General features: G+C 38.8%; 1 protein-coding gene across 1 annotated transcript in view; it reads left to right on the forward strand.

Moving 5' to 3' along the window:
* The window catches only part of LOC117991944 (E3 ubiquitin-protein ligase AMFR-like), a 45,605-nt gene that overhangs the window by 8,700 nt on the left and 19,333 nt on the right, over nucleotides 1-17,572 (forward strand). The window lies entirely within an intron of this gene.

The following is a 17,572-nucleotide window of genomic DNA, read 5'->3' on the forward strand; positions in this document are numbered from 1 at the left end:
AACTAATGGCGTTTAGATCACTTTCACATCACGATCTGCAAGCTTTTTGTCATTTGATAAATACACGTGTTGAAATACCAACTCAATTCAATTCAATTCAACTATCTTATGCTCGCGACTTCATCCGCGTGAACTACACAAATTCCAAACCCCTATTTCACGCCCTTAGGAGTTGAATTTTCAAAAATCCTTTCTTAGCGGATGCCTACGTCATAATAGCTATCTGCATGCCAAATTTTAGCCCAATACGTCCAGTAGTTTGAGCTGTGCGTTGATAGATCAGTCAGTCAGTCAGTTACCTTTTTCTTTTATATATTTAGATTTAGGTATAAAATATAAATACATAATAATACATTGGTATTGGTCTAGTGATCACGCGCCAAGTTGGCATGCAAATACATAGTCTTAAAAATAAAACAAAATTAAAAAAAAATCCGGCCAAGTGCGAGTCAGACTCGCGCGCCGTACCGTCGTATTTTTTCGACATTTTGCACGATACATCAAAAACTATGATGCATAAAAACGTGTAAAAATATGTTTTAGAATCACTTTCATATGATAGGGACTTGGTATAGTTATCTTACTTAAAAATTGAAAATACTAAATATTAATTCATGAACACATTTTTTTAGTGCTGTAATTATAAATTCACGGTTTTCAAATTTCCCCCCATGTGTCTGCTATATGATCTACATACATGTCAAATTTCATGATTCTAAGTTAACGGGAAGTACCCTGTAGGTTTCTTGACAGACAGACAACGAAGTGATCGTATAAGGGTCCCTTTTTGCTTTTGAGGTACGGGACCCTAATAATAAAGTGGGATTTTCAGTTTGATTAAATGTATGAAGTGATTAATTAAAATAATTAAATACTCAGTTCTATAAAATATTATAAAGTAGATTTAATCTTCCAACGTCTTTGCAAGTCTTCAAGTCAGACTTTTTTTACGTCAAAGAGTAGGTAACAGATTAACATACCTATTATAAAGTTATATTAAGTAACTGGAAAAGGTGACTGACTGGCTGATCTACCAACGCACAGCTCAAACTTATAAACGGATCTGGCTGAAATTTGGCAGATAGCTATTATGACGTAGACATTCGCTTAGAAAGAATTTTTAAAAATTCAAACCCTGAGGGGGTGTAATAGGGGTTTGAAATTTGTGTAGTCCACACGGACAAAGTCGCGAGCATAAGCTAGTTTTGTTAATATAATATGTGTTTTCCATGCATGCAGATATCAAATATCATTTATTCGTAATATTCTGCAAGGTATAGGTATTCTTATCTTATACATTAGATAAAATTATTATTTCTACGTCTGTTTGTATCACGTGAAATATGATTGTGTTGATGGATTTAGATAAAACAACGCGACGACGACCAACTGCGAAGCGAAAATCTATTGATAAAATGTATAATCTTACTGATCTCAATCCTAACATCCTGATCATGTTATAAACTAGCTAATGCCCGTGACTGTTCGCGTGGATTTAGGTTTTTAAAATTCCCGTAGGAATTCTTTGATTTTCCGGGATTAAAGTTGCTTATACAGGGTGTAACCAGAACGCTAGCAAAAACTTAGCGTTATTGTTATACTATCTATATACAATCCAATACCAATAACTATTTTCCTCATTTTGTAGTTTTAGTGATTTAGTATTATTCAAACCTATAATGTATAACGTTCACAACTCAAGTCAATGCCCTGCCTACGACGCGGCGACCTACTTACGCAATGTTCGTTAATCTCAAGCGTCATACATATGTTTTATTTGCAATATATCGTAAACTTTTACAAAATTCAAGTTTTTTATTTTATTTATTTTTCACGTTTTTTTTGTGGTATCATATCAGAAATCATCAGCAGTATCACCTGTCTTCGTTTTGCCAGCGCTCTGGCTACACCCTGTAGTACGTTACGCACGTACAGGGTGTAACCAGAACAGGGTACAGGAATACGTACCTACTTATCTACATTCACTCTAGCAAGTATTAGGTACTTGTGTAGGTAATATATTACCGCAACTTCGTCCGCTTAGTTTTCACAATCCCCTGTGAAGTGTTCGATTTTCCGGGATCAAATGTGCCCTATATTCGTCACCGGGATGCAATCTAGTTGTCTCTGTATCCGTCATAATCAGTACGGTAGAAAATAATGTACAGTACGCGTCCGAAAGTAATGTACATCGGCCTTTAGAATGACATTTCGGCTTTGTAGAGCATTGTCTCTGTCACTTATACCTATATGACGTTTTGTCGGTCTCAATGACAGGGACAACGCTCTACAAATCTGCTATCTCCTTCTAAATGTCGATCTACATTAGTACTTTCGGCCGCGTAGGACTGTAAATCGGACTTTTAGATTTAGTTTCGTAATATGGGCCGTAAAAAGCTAACAGACAGACACCCTTTCGCATTTATAATATTATAAGTATGGATACTATGCATTTCTCATTGTTTAAATATCTTTCTTATGCTGTAAATTAACTCAAATTAAAACATAGAATGTGAATAATAATTAATTATTTTAATATCATAATGATTGTGTATTCTATGACTGTTTTTTTGTCTCCACTGTAAAGTAGGTAGTTAACTGATTAAAGTTTATTGTGCTCATTGTTTCATCACACGTTTCCCCGACATATTGTTGTTTCGCATTTTGTGTCTATCAAGAAGTTTCTGTCTGGAGATTACGCGGTATTTACCCAATTACCTACATATAAACGCGGTATTTAACCTATTACATATCATTTATTATAATAAAATAATTCCTAGTTGTGGTCTTCCAACGCTGCGCTTTCCGGTGCGAGGTCGCCATTCCTGCACCTTGGGACTCCGACGTCTATCTGTTTTTCGAACTATGGGCCTTGCCTGGTGCCACTTCAGCTTCCCCACCCGTTGAGCTATGTCGGTTACTCTGGTGCAACTAGAGTGGACGGACGGCATCAGGCGAGTCGCAGGGAGTGGAAGTCCATATTCGTTGTTGATGATGATGAAAATAATTCAGGCACCTCACAAGTGTACACACATCTTTTACGAGCAAAATAAGTTTTAATTTGTTTACAAAAGCTTTTTGGCTTTAAGCTCTTTTTATTGCAAGCAATTATTTTATTGCAGTGTGTAAGTGAACGTATGAATTTAAAAATACTTTATTTTGTCATTGATAATTTCATAAAACATAATGTGGTTTTAACGGGATGGTGGATGAGGAAGGCGGAGGATCGTGTGTGGTGGCGCGCTCTTGAGACGGCCTATGTCCAGCAGTGGACGCAAACAGGCTGATTGATTGATTGATAATGTGGTTATTTTTAGGGTTCCGTACCTCAAAAGTAAAAAAGGAACCCTTATAGGATCGTGGAATAGATACGACTGTAGTACGGAACCCTCGGTGGGCGAGTTTGACTCGCACTTGGCCGGTTTTTTATCTCTACCAATTACGATCACCATTATCGACGCGGTCTCGTTCCTAATCGAGACTAGCTTTTTGTGTTTAGGTCGCCATTTTGATTGAGTTCCTGCAATAGAAATTGCCCTAATCTTAAAAATCATATAAAAGGAAAAGGTGACTGACTGACTGATCTATCAACGCACAGCTCAAACTACTGGACGGATCGGGCTGAAATTTGGCATGCAGATAGCTATTACGACGTAGGCATCCGCTAAGAAAGGATTTTTGAAAATTCAACCCCTAAGGGGGTGAAATAGCTGTTTGAAATGTATGTAGTCCACGCGGACAAAGTCGCGAGCATAAGCTAGTCAAGTTAATATTGCAATTAGGTTATTATAAAAGGTAAAACTCTCGATAAGCCTCTGCGCGTTGTGACTAATATTTAATTTCACTTCTGGTATGTTTATAATTTGTTGTTATAACGGCAATAGAATAGAATTTATAGATAGTTCAATCCACGATGGCGCGCCCCACTCGTTGTCCCAATCGTTTTACAGTGCAAGTGTGTTTTGTACTGTTAGAGCAAGTTTTATCATAATGCACCGATCAGCAACATGAGCACACACACACACACACTGATGAAGATAAATTGGGTAAAAATTACTCCTCGCATCCCGCAGTTTCCAGCACGCAAAATAGTGGGGCGCGTCTTTGTGGATTGAACTATTGTAGCCCGCTGATTGACGGATGGACGGACGGACGGACTGCGGAGGCTTAGTAACAGGGTTACGTTGGCACCTTTCGGGTACGGGTACGGAACCCTGAAAAGGCAATTAGATGTAACAAACAAAGTAATAATAGCAATATAAGCGCTTACGTCATATATTTACGAGATTCGTTTGGGGAACACACTGGCATCTGTACAATTAGGACAATATGGTACCTACTGATTCTGAGCACACCTAAATTTTGGAGTATTCGTATCTTCTTCTTACTAATGTAATATGAAAAGGATAGACACAGTTTGTCAGTTTAAAATTTAATTTTGAGCTGTCAAACCTCGTGACTTTAGCTGCCAGTCGCTAGCCTGTTGTTTAAGTTTGTAGCGTGCACTAACATTAATAGAGTCTTTAAATGTACAATTCATGTGCCGTCCTTTTTTAACAATCCTGTATAATTAATAATTGTTTTTTCAATTGAAGTAAAAATACCCTCGAATTGTACTAAAAGAATGTATTTGTCATTCATTGTGTTATCATTAATGATAAGAGGTCATTGTTATGATTTAGATTCTAGGTATTTTAAATTTTTATATATTGTCAATAACATAATTATCTATTACTTAGTATCAGTAACATGATTATTTGTCAATTTATCGTCACCATCAGTTGGCAAACAATTACTCACAAGGAAACTAATAGTCTGCCAAAATATACGTATGAATCAAGAAGCAGATCAAACCAGGTTGGAGTTTAAAGTCTCGACGTAAAGCAAAGAAAGTCAAGTAGTCAATCCCTTAATCAATCCAGTTATCTGAATTAAGATGACGCCTGCGACTTCTTCCGCGTGAATTTGGGCGTTTAAAAATTCCGTGGGAACTCTTTGATTTTCGCCGCCTAGACTATTGCCGCGATTCCGTCGCCCGCCTTACACTTTAGAGTAAAGTTGAACCGCAGCCGGCACTAGAAGCCGTTCCCAATGAGCCAGATGTGCGAAAATGATAGGTCGCTACGCGCAAGGTCGCGGCACAAGCGGAAGTGTCGCGTGTCGCGTGTCGCGTGTCGCGTGTGGCTGTGACGTGCGCGCACAGCCCACACGCGGTAGTGGTATTATGTAACATCAACAGTGTCAGTTCAACGGACTGTGGGCAGTGGGCCTACCGCCTACCGCCTACCGCCAGAGGTTTGACTCCGGAGGTTGAAGTCGCGGGCACCAGTGCCCGTAGTACAAGATTTTACGTCTCACCAAACGAAACCAAATTCGAGAGTCAAAATACTTCCGCGTTACAGTAAACTGGATCTTAAGTGCCTTGTTTTAAAGCTCAAGTTTGTCTACACTTCTATAGCCAGCGCTCCAAGCGGAAACATTGCGAAATTAAAATCAGTGGCATCGAATATTTGACTTCAATTCAAGGCTGTTTAGGTCCATTTTACTGTAACGCGGAAGTATTTCGACTCTCGAATTTGGTTTCGTTTGGTGAGATGTAAAATCTTGTACTACGGGTACAGCTACTGTAGTATCAGATTTACAACTAGGTAAGTAGTTAGTGGATAAATTAATCAAGCTATTTCAGTTATTGCATCAGTTTTGGGTGACGTGGTTTTTATCTAGTTCCTGCAGAGGCATTAGGCAGGTACTCCGACTATTTGCTCATTCAATACTCAACACTCGAGATAGGACACGTAACTTCCTTTAAATATTTTATTTCCTTGAATTTCTTCGTTAACTTTGATAATACCTTTCGTAAAGGCTAATTTGATGAAAATAGGGAAAAATATACAACTTACAGTCTTTTTTTCTTTAAGAATATTAGCCAAGTTTATCATGCTGACTAACATTCCGCTTTCCCCTCCAATTAAGCGTAAAGCTTGTGCTAGGAGTAGGTACGACAAGAGTGCAACGGGTGGGGTTTGAAACGGCGACCTTTCGGTTTTCAGTCCACTTCTTTAACCGTTGAGCTATCGAGGCTCTAATTGTTTAATAGATAGATGTTTTAGATCATTGTTTAATAGATAGATGTTTTTTCTTCCACTATATGTAATGGAACGTAAAATATACATTTTCTATAGACTATAGTTTTTAGAAACCTGTCAAATACCCTATTGTCCTGATAAGTAACGGAGAGGATCTCAGAAGTACTCTTGTTACGACGAGTCACGTCTGCATTCCAAACTGGTGGTAGAGTGTTGCACTTGACTCAAGCGTGTTAGCATCTTACACCTATAGAATAGAATAGAATAGAATAGATTTTTATTCAAATAAACTTTTACAAGCGCTTTTGAATCGTCAACTAGTTTAATTTACCACTGGTTTGGAATGCCGTTCCTACCGAGAAGAAACGCGGCGGTTGCTCTTTTCAAGAGATCAATTTACATTATTATTATACCTACTATCACAATTTTATCACATCCAGACTCTAAACTAATCATAATCGCTTACAGCTCGATAAAGGTTAATAGTAATTAGCAATAAATATTTATAACCAAGAATTTGGTAATAACATAGTAATAAACTTCTAATAAATACTTAATGTAGCCATTCTAACAAAATCTAGAATTAAAATATTACGTTTGTAAATCAGATTTCTGTCTAAAATATTTTTGAGCTGTGGCAATAATTGTAACTTGGTGTAATGCATAAGTAGGTATTCCTCTAAGGTATAATGTAACTAAATAATTAGCGTCGAATAAACTATGCCCGGAATTTAATTAGGAGAAGTCCTAAAAGAAGTAATTCGCCAAAAAACTAAATCTCGCATAGTTCTCAAGGCGAGCACGTAGAAATTGCAGTGGGCTGGTCTCCTATGGCACAGCACTGATGGACGATGGAGTGACGCACCTGCAATACCCTGAAGTCTCTGCAAATCAGTACCCTTATTATAAATGAGAAAGTGTGTTTGTTTGTTGGTTAGTCCTTCAATCACGTCGCAACGGTGCAACGGATCGGCGTGATTTTTTGCATGGGTATAGTTAGAGAACGACGAATGGTCCAGGCAAAGGGCAAACGAGGCCTGACCGGACAGCCCCTTTCCTGAAGATTTGCGTATTGCAGTACCGGGGAAGGACGGCCAGCGAAGGGAGGAGGTTTTAGTCCGTAGGTCGCTGAGGAAGCCTCAGCGAAGTCGGGCATGCCAATTGGTATCCATGAGGATTTCCTCCTACCCAATTTAAAAAAAAAAAAAAAAAAGTTAGAGACCTGTGGCCCTACCGCGGTTGTTTGACAGCTACAATGTCACGATCGCAATCATCTCTGATTGGTTAATGCTCGCTCACTATTGGCCACAATGCATTGTTGCAACAAGAATCGCACAAATTCAGTCAATCAGAACAATTGAGATTGTAATAATGATTGATGCAGGTTTTAGACAATCGCCCTACTGGAGAGTGACATAGGTTACTTTTTATTTCGGGAAATCAATGAGTTCCCACGGGATTTTTAATAACCTAAATCCACGCGTACGAAGTCGCGGGCATCAGCTAGTGGAGTATAAGGCAATCCCGGCTAAGACAAGCGATAAAAAATGGCTCGCATCGATAGGATGCGAAAGGCCTAAGATAGGAAACCATGCCGCAACCTAAATGAGTCTTTACTGCTATATGTCCGTAAAAAAAGGAATCAAATTGGCGTGAATGCTGATTGATAAAAAACATCCATCAGGGAATCAGACGGTGGTATTGTTATGTCACATATATCTAAATATATAAAATGAGAAGGTGACTGACTGACTGACTGACTGACTGGCTGACTGACTGACTGATCTATCAACGCACAGCTCAAACTACTGGACGGATCGGGCTGAAATTTGGCATGCAGATAGCTCTTCTAAATATATAAAATGAGAAGGTCACTGACTGACTGACTGACTGACTGACTGATCTATCAACGCACAGCTCAAACTACTGGACGGATCGGGCTGAAATTTGGCATGCAGATAGCTATTATGACGTAGGCATCCGCTAAGAAAGGATTTTTGAAAATTCAACCCCTAAGGGGGTGAAATAGGGGTTTGAAATTTGTGTAGTCCACGCGGACGAAGTCGCGAGCATAAGCTAGTTACATATATACAACTTATACTGAATTATAGCAAATGAAGCTTTTGGTTCATTGTATATCATGGATTTCCGCAAAGTAACGCCTGCTTCCATACAACATACAAAATACACTCACTAATTACGCAATAGCTTCAAGCAGACTGTGGGCATACACCATCTTCTTCTTCCTTACCTTATCCCACGCTACGTGGGGTCGGCACAACATGTCTTCTTCTTCCACTCATTCCTGTCATTCGTTAACGTATTATCCACCTCTTTTTCACGCATATCCTCTTTCACGCAATCCATCCACCTTTTCTTTGGTCGTCCTCTCCTCTTTTTTCCTTCCACATGCATACTTAACATGCATTACGGTAATCTCAAGTTACGCTTTTATTTTACCATCCGATAAAATAAAAGCGTAACTTGAGATTACCGTATCATGTGGTAAGATTAGATAAACTTTTACCTTACGTAACTCTTCGACGGCGACGTGTATAACTTTCGCCCGATATGAGCGAATTCGCTTTGAGTCCTCTGCCAAGTTGGCCGCGCTCCATCAAATGATTTGCTCCACGACATCTAAATAAGAAAAGTTTTTCAAGTTTGCTTGCACTTTCGCATGAGTTACTAGTGCTGGGACGCGAAAGGGACTTACTTCTTTCTATATCTTGAACTGTTTTACAATTCGGAAATGGAAAATCTATGAAAAGTCAACCACAAAGTATAATACGGTCTTGGACTGTAGTCATAAAATGATGTGATTTGTTTGTATAGTGGTAGTTGATGGAGCTAGAATTCATTATTATTTATTTATACCATGAACGTCACGCTCTACGGAAGGTGAATAATGACGTCACAATCCATAAATGACAATTTTTTATTCAATTTTTCAACATAAAAATACAGTAATTTCTGTGGGAAAATATTTTTATGTAAAAAAATTGAAAAATATTTGTCGTTTACGTCTTGTGACGTCATTAACTCCGTTTTCCGTACAGCGTGACGTTAATAATTAATTCTTTTAAAAATGAATAAAAATAATTTTTTAAATTATTCTATATTCTAGCCCCATAAACTGTCGCTGTACAAAAAATCACGTCATTTTATTATTACAATCCAAGACCATCTCAAGCTCAACCGATAGAGCTCGGTATCTAGGTCTCTTGTAGTTACTTCCACACGCTAGATCTTGTGCCGCTTGAATGTAACGACTCTTGCGAGTCGTTAGATGTCATCTGTCCACCTGTGACCTAGTGCATGTAATATAACTTGTACCGACCTAGTACTTGTATTATAGGTTACAGTTCATTTTAATTCATTCACTATGAGGTCCGGCGTTAGAATTATTGAAATCTGTCTTATATTATTTCTTCTGTTGAGGCAATCTCTGTGAATACTTCATTTTCCTTAAGGAAATCTGCATGTTTTGGAGGAAAAATATTGAGATTTCGTGAGAATGCAGTCCTTGTTCAGCTTTGAACATTATTATGACCTCAAAATTCTCAGAATTTCAGCTTTGCTAAAATGACGCAGGTCTGGGGCTCAGGGATCTTACTCTATTATACTTAAAGTTATAAGATTTCGTTAAAATGCGAATGGACTAAGAGCCAGCGCGTGCCAGACCTTCGTTGTTTTATAAAAGCTGAAAGTTTCTCTGCGTATTACCCTGGTGTAGGTACACGTTTAGCTCGATCGGTGAGCACTTGACCTTATATCGGCTGGCGAGTGGCGCGTGGAAAGCTCTGGCGGACGGACGGACGCCTACACGGATGTGTATCCTCCGAGAACAACGGACAACTTACTAAAGCAACGTTATCGGTTGCGTAACGACTAAAACTTTCACTCTCAAATCCGCTATATTTTGTTTTTGTACCAAGCATTTCATAAATTTTTGTCGTGACAAGACGTGCTCTGTTTTTCCGCGGCATTTAAATTACGGCGGTTATTTAAATTACTTATGTTAGAACAGGGAGGATAAAGCCTATATTAAAGCTAATAAATGTAATATGTTAGATAAAAATGCGTTATTAAACATTTGTTATTCAGCATTGGTCTCGAGAAGTCCGCCGCCAAGTTGGCTTCGCTCCACCGACCGGGCGAGCGGTGCCGCGGCCGGTGACGCGACCGGTGACGCGACCAGAGCAAAGTGTCCCTGACATTGGCCTTCCGCTACGTAGCTCTTACGTGTCCCATGAGCGACGACTTCCGATCTAAGACATACTCTACCCTAGACGTACAAAATGTGTTCTGTCACTTCGTCCGCGTGGACTACACAAATTCCAAAACCTCATTTTACCTCCTTATGGGTTCAATTTTGAAAAATTCTTTCTTAGCGGATGCCTACGACATAATAGCATTTGAGCTGTGTGTTGATAGATGAGTCAGTCAGTTCAGCTCGTTGGCTGTCATTCAGCGTTGGACACTGAGTTAGCGAATCACCCCGGGTGCCATTGGTGCGTGAACTCGCGAGTCCAGGTCCTGGTGCACTGGAGGCTCCTCGCTCAGGGCCCACTATACATTGTAACGTATGTCGTGCAAACAAGTGGCAGTCGTAGTCCGTAAACAAATGAAGGCCTTTGTTACCGCCAGGCGCAAGGCCACCCACATTCTATGGCATTTCATTTCATACAAGAAAATATTAATGACATTTTAAACACTTGCAATCTGTATATTATATAAAACTAGCTTATGCTCGCGACTTCGTCCGCGTGGACTACACAAATTTCAGAATTTTCAAAAACCCTTTCTTAGCGGATGCCTACGTCATAATAGCTATCTGCATGCAAAATTTCAGCCTGATGCGTCCAGTAGTTTGAGCTGTGCGTTGATAAATCAGTCTGTCAGTCAGTCAGTCACCTTTTCCTTTTATATATTCAGATAGATTCAAAGTGGCCTGACTGACTGACTGACTTATATATATCAACGCCCAGCCTAAACCGCTGGTCCTAGAGACATGAGATTTGGAGAGTGTGTACTTTGTCAAGAGCAGGTATCCACTAAGAAACATTTTTTTCGAAATTCCTAAGTGGGTCAAATGGGAGTTTGAAGTTTATGTAGTCCACGCGGACGAAGTCGCGAACATAAGCTAGTCGTCATACAATTCAATGCAATAATCTTGGAATAATAATTAAATCCGTCTCAAGCGCTACGCCAATTAGGTATAGGCCGCGAAAGGTTGAGATGGCAATCGGAGTATGAGGCGGGGAGACGCCGCGCTAACCCGCACGTCGCCCGCGCTCGCCCGCACCGCGTTAGCGCGGAGGCTGTGCGGGTGTGCGGGGCGTTCCCTCCCCGATTGCCACCTCGACCTGCCGCGTACTAGGTAAAGATACCTGCTACTGCAAATGATGTAGTTTTAATAAGTGTGCTGTATCCAATTACCATCTATAATGGGTACTTAGCTAACAATGATGATTACTTTGTTGACAATAACAGAACGACATTCTGAACAGTTCTGAAGTTTATTATGAGAGGTGCTTCAATATGTTTTTATTAATTTGCTTACAATCTTGAATTGAGTCCTAATTTTTTGCTTTTTAGGGTTCCGTACCTCAAAAGTAAAAACGGAACTCTTATAGGATCACTTTGTTGTCTGCCTGTCTGTCTGTCTGTAGGTCTGTCAAGAAACCTACAGGGTACTTCCCGTTGACTTAAAATCATGAAATTTGGCAGGTAGGTCTTATAGCAGACATAAGGCGGAAAATCTGAAAACCGTTTGTGGGCACATTACACAAAAAAAATTAAAATGTGTTCATGAACAAATATATTAGTATTTTCAATTTTCAAAGTAAGATAACTATACCAAGTGGGATAGCATAATATTATGAAAGGGCTTTATATCCCAAATCACCCAAATGCTGCAATTTGGCGACTAAGTGTGGTCCATGTCAATTAAACTATATTTATTTCAATACAAATAACTGGCCACCCGCGCCCTCGTGTTGTGGTAGTTGGTACGTGTGAACTCTCCCTTACATGGGCGTAACCAACAACAAAATCGAGGGAAAAACTACACGGACGTCATCGATGTCAACAGCCTAGCGTTACATATGGTAGGGGAGCCCAAGAGGGGATTTTGGGATTTACTCGAGCGCGTCAGATTAAGACAAGGCAAGTTAATTAGATGCAGAAAAGTGTGCATTTCATTGATCTGACAATTTGAGCGTGACATAAGGAAATGGGAGAGTCACGAAGTTTCGACTTTTGGTTGCGTCCAAATCGTCTAGTTTTTTTAGATAATTATTTTTGGGTAATTTCTTTTTTAAATTTATACACTCGCGCTTGGCTGCAATTAGACCTGGTGGGAAGTGATAATGCAGCCTAAGATGGAGTGCCCCCTTCTACACCTTCGTATGACCACCCCCACCATGCAAACCAGCAGATAAATATTTATGCGATAAAAAAACACGTGGGGCGCATTATATACTATTAATAACTAAAGCGCTTGAGTATTTCTTTGAGATTTTTTTTACATTTTTGAAAACCTGTACGCGCTCTCCCCACCAGTGAAAGGCAACCTTTTTTTTAGCACCTAATCTTCACAATCCCATATGTCCCCACGACGCTCGACTAAATCCCTATTTAGCCTCTTGGGCTCCCCTACTTATAATGAGTATATTATGTTATCAATTTAACATTGTTTACTATCGGCTACATATTTGCGGTTGCGCGTATTCCCAACTGTACTGTTTGTTTACAAACAACGTAGTGGTGACCGCGCGCGTGTCTGCTGCCAAGTTTTATGTACCTACTGTACCCGTAGTACAAGATTTTACGTCTCACCAAACGAAACCAAATTCGAGAGTCGAAATACTTCCGCGTTACAGTAAAATGAACCTAAACAGCCTTGAATTGAAGTCAAATATTCAATGCCACTGATTTTAATTTCGCAATGTTTCCGCTTGGAGCGCTGGCTGTAGAAGTGTAGACAAACTTGAGCTTTAAAACAAGTCGTTTAAGATCCAGTTTACTGTAACGCGGAAGTATTTCGACTCTCGAATTTGGTTTGGTTTGGTGAGACGTAAAATCTTGTACTACGGGTACAGACCGCGCGCGTGTCTGTTGCCAAGTTTTATGTACCTACTGATGATCGTACGAGATTAGTGCGGTTATACTTATAAATAAACTGTGAAATACTCTCATTTGTTTGTTATTGAGTAGATGTAGATAAGATGTTCCGGATAAAATCTAGCCATATCCATCTCTGGGATGCAAGCTAACTCTGTACTAAAGAGACGATGCCCGTAACTTCTTCAGCGTGGATTTGGTTTAAAAAAACGGCCAACTGCGAGTCAGACTCGCGCAACGAGGGTTCCGTACTACAGTCGTATTTTCGACATTTTGCACAATAATTCAAAAACTATTATGCCTATAAATAAATAAAAATCTGTTTTAGAATGTACAAATAAAGCCCTTTCATAATAATATGATACCCCACATGTTATAGTATTCTTAGTTTGAAAGTTGAAAATACTTCCTAATTATTTGTTTATGAAACACATATTTTTTTTGCGAAGTAACCACGGTTTTCGGATTTTCCCCTTTACGTGTGCTATAACTGTAAATAGAAAAGATTTTCAGGAATTACACCTGAGAGAAGTATTGTCTTTCTACACAAGGCTTGTAAAATGATCATGACTTACCTACAATGAAAGAATCATTTCTTATCAGTTAAACAAAGGTTGTTTTTAAATCATATTCACCCGTGAAGGCCATTCACCAATTGGAAGGTTATCTAAGTGCTTGTTTATCGCCTACTTAGTACTAATTCCTAGTTGTTTTGTTTTGTTCAGACTTCAGACCTTATCGTAAAGTCGACTCTAAAAAAGATAAAAACAGTTTCAGTTGTACTTCCTCGATTGTGATACTGCTTTTGACTTCCACTATTTCGTCTGGTGGAAGGCTTCGGCCGTCGTTAGTTACCACCCTACCGGCAAAGCCGTACCGCCAAGCGCTTTTGCGTCCCGGTACGATTCCGTGTAGAAAACAAAGGGGCATGGGCTTAATAAAAACTGCCATACCCCTACCAGGTTAGCCCGTTTCCATCCTAGACTGCATCATCATTCATCACTTACCACCAGGTGAGATTGCAGTAATAGGCTTCAGCTTACTAATGCGTATGAATAATAAACAAAAAACTATAAATATACATAGATATGCTATTGACATCAAAGCCGACCATAAATAGGTAGCTCTGTAGTTTTTCAGTTTTTAGTTTTTATACTTTTTAGGATGACTTAATATACTTTTACATAGGCTACGTTTTATCGGAAATTCGAAGAGTTCCCACGGGATTTTTAAAAACCTAAAGCAGAAAAGCATCAGCTTGAAAACCTAAAGCAGAAAAGCATCAGCTTGAAAACCTAAAGCAGAAAAGCATCAGCTTGCAAACCTAAAGCAGAAAAGCATCAGCTTGAAAACCTAAAGCAGAAAAGCATCAGCTTGAAAACCTAAAGCAGAAAAGCATCAGCTTGAAAACCTAAAGCAGAAAAGCATCAGCTTGAAAACCTAAAGCAGAAAAGCATCAGCTTGAAAACCTAAAGCAGAAAAGCATCAGCTTGAAAACCTAAAGCAGAAAAGCATCAGCTTGAAAACCTAAAGCAGAAAAGCATCAGCTTGAAAACCTAAAGCAGAAAAGCATCAGCTTGAAAACCTAAAGCAGAAAAGCATCAGCTTGAAAACCTAAAGCAGAAAAGCATCAGCTTGAAAACCTAAAGCAGAAAAGCATCAGCTTGAAAACCTAAAGCAGAAAAGCATCAGCTTGAAAACCTAAAGCAGAAAAGCATCAGCTTGAAAACCTAAAGCAGAAAAGCATCAGCTTGAAAACCTAAAGCAGAAAAGCATCAGCTTGAAAACCTAAAGCAGAAAAGCATCAGCTTGAAAAGTATAACTTTTTAGGATGACTTAATATACTTTTAATTAAAATTTCCTTTTTTTATTCATTATAATACTTACTTTTGAACACAGGCATAATTTACAAAATGTCAATTCAAAAGTGGCACTTTCTCACTTCCCGGATCTTCCTTTCTTCCGGAAAGACATCCTGAATCAGTGGTAGATTAATTTGGCGATTCAAAAGCACTTACAAAAGTTTATTTTAATGAAAAATCCTTTTATTAAAATAAACGTTATTAATTAACAAATATTTTATTGATAATGTTGAAAAATCTTTTTATTCTATGTACGTTGTTGTCAAGCACACACTTGTTAACTATTGGGCACAACACGTGTATTCGGAACCCTAAAAATCATGTGTAATAAAACGTGAGCTGACATCACGTGTTTAGCTCAATTTGGTCGAACAGATAAACTAATCTGTTATTGAGTGTGTAATATCTGATGTTGGATATTGATCGTTTGCTCTCAGGCGGCCGCGGCAGGTTATGTCTATTTAGTTATGGTGTGGTGAGGACTGGTTACTGGTAGACGGTAGTGGCTACGTGATATAACACACGCACTGCCCCCTGCTTATATAATATAGTATATAACTGCTTACTATAATATCCATTTGCATGTCAAACCGTGCCGAGGTCGAATCTATGCCTTGTTATCATGGAACATGGAATACCTACTTACTTACTCATCAATTAAAATTCTGTATAACTCAAACGTTAAGTGATAAAATAATTTAAAATATCATTACCAATATTATAAATGCGAAAGTGTGTTTGTCTGTCGGTTTATCATTCAATCAAATCGTAACGGAGCAACGAATTGACGTGATTTTGTTGGCTGTCTGTCTGTCTGTCGGTCTTTCAAGAAACCCACAGGGTATTTCCCGTTAACCTAGAATCATGAAATTTGGCAGGTGGATAGGTCTTATAGCAGACATTCGGGGAAAAATCTGAAAACCGTGAATTTGTGGTTACATTACACAAAAAAAATTAAATTATGGTCATGAACTATTTTCAATTTTCGAAGTAAGATAACGATATCAAGTGGGGTATCATATGAAAGGTGCACCTGTGCATTCTAAAACAGATTTTTATTTATTTTTATGCATCATAGTTTTTGAATTATCGTGCAAAATGTCGAAAAAATACGACTGTAGTACGGAACCCTCATTGCGCGATTCTGACTCGCACTTGGCCGGTTTTTGTTTTGTATGGTAGCTTATGACACATTTCGTAGATATTTCGGATGAGAGCGTGATCGCTGTTATGGATTTGAAAAGAGGGGTTTGAAATTAGTGTCGTCCACGCGGACAAAGTCGTGGACATAAGTAGGTACAGGATAAAACAGTAGGCTAGGACGTTATTCAGACTTAGGTTTGACCTCTACTTACGCTGTCTAGTATCGACTGCTTTTGCTATCTGACCTCGTCTATACATTTTTGCACGATCAACCTTTCACTGCACAGTTTGTGAGATATGTCAACGAGTATGACAGGACGATTTCACACAGATAGAAAATTATAAAATGGTGGAAATAATATTTAAGACGATATAGTCACTCACTTCGAAAGTTGAAAATACTAATTATTAGTTCATGACCACAATTTAATTTTTTTTTGTGTGATTTAACCCTAAATTCACGGTTTTCAGATTTTTCCCCAAATGTCAGCTACAAGATCTACCTACCTGCCAAATTTCATGATTCTAGGTCAACGGGAAGTACCCTGTAGGTTTCACGACGCACAGACGGACAGACAGACAGACAGACAACAAAGTGATCCTATAAGGGTTCCGTTTTTCCTTTTGAGGTACGGAACCCTAAAAAGGAACTTTTTTATTACTTTATTTTTAATAGAGATATTTATTTATTTATGTACACCGAGTTATATATTCAGATTCACTAATGTAGATGCTGGTGTAACTTGAAGTTGAAATCCTGTTTGATCTTATAATGTTACTAGCTGATGCCCGCGACTTCGTCTGCATGGATTTAGGTTTTTTAAAAATCCCGTGGGAACTCTTTCGTTTTTCGGGATAAAAAGTAGCCTACCTCTAGGTCTTTTACTATACCCATGCAAAAATTAACGTCAATCCGTTGCTCCGTTGTGACGTGATTGAAGGACAAACCAACAAACAAATACACTTTCGCATTTATAATAAGGGTACTGATTTACTCGCTGCCTGCAAAGATTCATTGCATTATAAAGTGGTAAAGTAAGAAGATTGACCGTATATATAACTACTTTTTTTTATCACAGTGAAGCGAAAGCGAAATTTCACACTTACGTTCGTTTTTTATTTATTTATTCAGATACAAGTTAGCCCTTGACTGCAATCTCACCTGGTAGTAAGTGATGATGCAGTCTAAGATAATAGCGGGCTAACCTGGAAGCTAAGTCGAACCTGGAAGTCGTTTGCTATAAACTAGAGTATTTTTCTTTGTAACAAGAAACGAAGCAAGTGTTTTCGCTCGCACACTCTTGATTGCCTTAGCCCAGGTCGTAGGAGGTGCTCGTAGCTCTATGATTACAG

The sequence above is a fragment of the Maniola hyperantus genome, chromosome 20 (assembly GCF_902806685.2).
Source record: "Maniola hyperantus chromosome 20, iAphHyp1.2, whole genome shotgun sequence".
NCBI classification, from domain to species: domain Eukaryota; kingdom Metazoa; phylum Arthropoda; class Insecta; order Lepidoptera; family Nymphalidae; genus Maniola; species Maniola hyperantus.